This window comes from Triticum urartu, unplaced genomic scaffold (genome assembly GCF_056163025.1).
Source record: "Triticum urartu cultivar PI428250 unplaced genomic scaffold, HENAU_Tu73 scaffold2, whole genome shotgun sequence".
Classification (NCBI taxonomy): Eukaryota; Viridiplantae; Streptophyta; class Magnoliopsida; order Poales; family Poaceae; genus Triticum; species Triticum urartu.
In genome coordinates, this window is record NW_028260368.1 from 8,688 (window position 1) to 13,454 (window position 4,767).

A 4,767-nucleotide genomic window follows, 5' to 3' on the forward strand; every position below is an offset into this window, starting at 1 on the left:
CTACTTGCCGGGCTGCCCACCTAAACCGGAGGCAGTTATAGATGCCCTAACAAAACTTCGTAAGAAGATATCGCGAGAAATAGTTGAGGATCAAACTCTATCTCAAAATAAAAATAGATGTTTTACTACCAGTCACAAGCTTTATGTTAGGCGCAGTACTCATACAGGAACTTATGAGCAAGAATTGCTCTATCAATCACCATCTACATTAGATATATCTTCTGAAACTTTTTTCAAATCCAAAAGTTCAGTACCTTCCTACAAATTAGTGAATTAGGAGAGGGGCTCTTTTGTGTAGAAAAATAAAAAGCAGGGCAATCTTTCAAACTTGCATCCGAAATGTGAAATATTTATACAAAGAGGGAGAGATGAAGACAATGCAGCAGGGTTGGTTATCTAATTGGCTAGTCAAACATGAGGTGGTTCATAGATCTTTGGGCTTTGATCACCGAGGAATAGAGACTTTACAAATAAAAGCAGGGGATTGGGATTCCATTGCTGTCATTTTATATGTATATGGTTACAATTATTTACGCTCCCAATGTGCTTATGATGTAGCACCCGGTGGATCTTTAGCTAGCGTGTATCATCTTACGAGAATACAATATGGTATAGATAATCCAGAAGAAGTCTGCATAAAAGTCTTTGCCCAAAAGGATAATCCTAGAATTCCGTCTGTCTTCTGGATTTGGAGAAGTGCCGATTTTCAAGAACGCGAATCTTATGATATGGTGGGAATCTCTTATGATAATCATCCGCGCCTTAAACGTATCCTAATGCCTGAAAGTTGGATAGGCTGGCCCTTACGTAAGGATTATATAACCCCCAATTTTTATGAAATACAAGATGCTCATTGAATGATAAGAAATTCATGCTCACTTATACAACACAACTCCAGATTTTATTCAAGTCAAGGAATATTTTTAGGTTCTTTTCCTAGATGAAACGGAATACCTATTTATAATTAATTCCTAATTATACAAAAGCATTCCAGATAGACTGAGCAAAAAAAGGGTTTCATTTGGATTCCCCTATTTTGAAAATCGCATATTAATTTCCTTCATATGAACAGAAAAATAGGATGACTCAAAGAAGTTCTCTACCAGGAACTTTGTACCGCGCACATTACTTAGCACAACTAGGAAAATAAGATAAGATAAAGATAAGCAAGACTAAAAAAATATTCGTCGGAATAGCGGAATACAAAATTAAGAAACGCAAAAAAATAAAGGGGAATCTCACCCCCTTCTTTATCATAAAGAAAAGATATATTTTAAAACTTCTTTAAAAAGAAAAAGAAGTGCCTCTATATTTATATTATAGATTTATCCACTTAGATGAATAAATATTATTAATGAATATGTATCACAATCCATCTCGAGGTATTTGGATCAATACCTATTCGGTGGATCTTTTTTTTTTTTTTCTCTGCCAGGAACCAGATTTGAACTGGTGACACGAGGATTTTCAGTCCTCTGCTCTACCAACTGAGCTATCCTGACCTTTTCTTGTGCATCATCCTAGTAGAGTATTTGTATCTATGTCAATTAAAAGGACTAAAAATTAATTAAAGTATTTCAAATTTTAAATTTGAAAATGGGGGGGGTAGTCCTATGCATTGTGCATGGTTTACTTAAATAAAACTTAAAAATAGAGTGAATAACCAAGATTTCTTGCCGATACTCTAATAAAAAAGAAATCTATTCAATGAATAGGATAAGATCCATTGAGTTCTCTTCGCATTCCTTTGTGAAAGAGTAGAATGAGAAAGCTAATGAATCTTAAACCCATTGCATTGATAAAAAGAAAAAAAAGTGCATTGATAAAAAGAAAAAAAAAAAGAGGATAAATAATAATAATATAGTATAGTTAGGGAATAAAAGAGGATTTGGGGATAGAGGGACTTGAACCCTCACAACTTATAAAGTCGACGGATTTTCCTTTTACTAGAAATTTCATTGTTGTCAGTATTGACATGTAGAATGGGACTCTCTCTTTGTCCTCGTCCGATTAATCCACTTTTTTAAAGATCTCGAAAACTTTGAATTTTAATTGAAGAATTTGATTATTCAATATTCGATTGGAGTGGATTCACAATAATGAAAAAAAAAAATTATGATATGAGTTTTTTATTTCATAATCATTATCATTTCTAATTTCATTTTTAAAAAAGATAAAGAACCTATATTATAATTAGAATATAATATGAGTTCTGTGATTAATCGTTTGCTATGTCAGTATCTATACGTGTTTATTAAATGTATAAGGTATAAAACCCCTCTTTCTCTAATTTAGAACTAGAAGGAATTCCACTAACAACACAACGTAATTAACTCGATTCGTTAGAACAGCTTCCATTGAGTCTCTGCACCTATCCTTTTCCTTTGTATTCTAGTTCGAGAACCCCTTGTTTTCTCAAAACACGGATTTGGCTCAGGATTGCCCTTTTTTAATTCCAGGGTTTCTCTGAATTTGGAAGTTACCACTTAGCAGGTTTCCATACCAAGGCTCAATACAATCAAGTCCGTAGCGTCTACCGATTTCGCCATATCCCCATTTCCCTCTTCTTTGAGACCAGGATTCCTTGTGTAATTTCATCCATCTCTTAGTTTTTTTTTTGAATCATTGAGTTCATCACTCAACGTAGTCTAGCAGTTCAGTTCGACTCTATTTGAGAGACCTCGCTTGCTTATTGCAATTCAGAATTGAATTGATTCTATCCTTGATGTATTTGCAATTCAATCCGAATCAATATATCCAAAAGTTTTTATCTCCCCCACCTCCCGTCTTACTTTTTTATAGTATTCAAAATTATACTATAACGCTTGATATTTATTCTTTTTTTCTAATCAGAATTAGCAATTTTATTTACTCTGACTCTATGTTCCCCTTAGTGAAATATTAATCCTCAAATTATTAACAAATAATAAAGTCTATAATGATCGAATGAAAATACCAATAAATTCTATAATTTTATTTTTTAATATCCTATAGTTAAGCATATCAAGCTAACTTTATCTTTAAGAAGTTTTAGTATTTTTTTATTTTTATAAGTATAACTTCAAATTTAGAACTAGTTAATAGCTAAGATTAATAACTAATATCTGAGATTTTACGGATTTCCTATACTATACCTATTTCTATTTGTTACACTATTTCCGTTATGTAAGCCCACTTAGCTCAGAGGTTAGAGCATCGCATTTGTAATGCGAGGGTCATCGGTTCAAATCCGATAGTCGGCTTTTTTTTCTCTATCGATGTTCTACGAACAAGAATCTCTTTTTTTCCGAATTAAATGGAGAATCCAGGATCTTTTATGTTTTTTACCTTACAATTTTGCTAGATACAAAACAATAAAATAAATAATATATATACAAAAAAAAAAGATTTTGATGAAATTCCATTTTTTGGGGTACTTTAGTTGATTTTACTCTGTTTATCCTGTAGTTTAATTCAGTTTTAATTTCGATGTATTCTGTAATGTAAATACAATGAAATTAATTGTGTAAAATGAAATTTCAATAAAATAAAAAAAGGAGTCTTCATGTCCCGTTATCGAGGACCTCGTTTAAAAAAAATACGCCGTCTGGGAGCTTTACCAGGACTCACTAGAAAAACACCTAAATCCGGAAGTAATCTTAAAAAAAAATTCAATTCTGGGAAAAAGGAGCAATATCGTATTCGTCTTCAAGAAAAACAGAAATTGCGTTTTCATTATGGTCTGACAGAACGACAATTACTTAGATATGTACATATCGCTGGAAAAGCAAAAAGGTCAACAGGCCAGGTTTTACTACAATTACTTGAAATGCGTTTGGATAATATCCTTTTTCGATTGGGTATGGCTTCAACCATTCCTGGGGCCCGCCAATTAGTCAACCATAGACATATTTTAGTTAATGGTCGTATAGTCAATATACCAAGTTTTCGTTGCAAACCCCGAGATATTATTACTACGAAAGATAACCAAAGATCAAAAGGTCTGGTTCAAAATTATATTGCTTCATCGGACCCGGGGAAATTGCCAAAGCATTTGGCGATTGACACGTTGGAATATAAAGGACTAGTAAATAAAATCCTAGATAGGAAGTGGGTCGGTCTCAAAATAAATGAGTTGTTAGTTGTAGAATATTACTCTCGTCAGACTTGAACTTAACGAAAAAAGGAAAGGTTCATAGAATTTTCTTCCCCTTCCCCTTTCCCCGAACTAAATCGCCCTAAGACCATTACCATTAATTTGTATTTTCCCATCAACTAGCTAAAATTGATTAACCCTAGGATTAGGATCCTTTTTTCTTTTTTCCTCTATGTGTATTTTACATACCACAGTAATTTGCTATAGAGAATTTCTAATTTCTATTAAATCAAAATAAGATAATATAAGATATTATATTATTGCTGGAAAAAATTGTTATTTGATTTGATACATTGTGATCCTTAACGTTGATGAATTAAGAAAAACGGAAAGAGAGGGATTCGAACCCTCGGTAAACAAAAGTCTACATAGCAGTTCCAATGCTACGCCTTGAACCGCTCGGCCATCTCTCCTACATAACTTATTATGGAAAATAAACTGAGTGAATAGCGAGTTTTCTTATTCCTGCAGTACAGGTACAACCGCAACCACTCGGGGGTTCCATAGTTCTATTGGAAAAATTCCTTTTGATCTAAGTGGAAGGATACAGGATTTTTTACTAGAAATTGCGCTCGCTATAAAATAAAAGTTTTAATTTGGGTTTTCCCGCAACTAAAGAAAAAGAAAATGGA

The 4,767-nt window shown here is 33.0% G+C and overlaps 2 non-coding genes across 2 annotated transcripts; both read right to left on the bottom strand.

The window, feature by feature from the left end:
- Positions 1 to 1,429: 1,429 nt before the first annotated feature.
- TRNAF-GAA (transfer RNA phenylalanine (anticodon GAA)) lies at positions 1,430 to 1,502 on the bottom strand. The gene has a single exon. It is a non-coding gene; the product is annotated as a tRNA-Phe (tRNA).
- Positions 1,503 to 4,461: 2,959 nt separating this feature from the next.
- Positions 4,462 to 4,548, bottom strand: TRNAS-GGA (transfer RNA serine (anticodon GGA)). Its single transcript has one exon. It is a non-coding gene; the product is annotated as a tRNA-Ser (tRNA).
- Between the last annotated feature and the right edge of the window lie 219 nt (positions 4,549 to 4,767).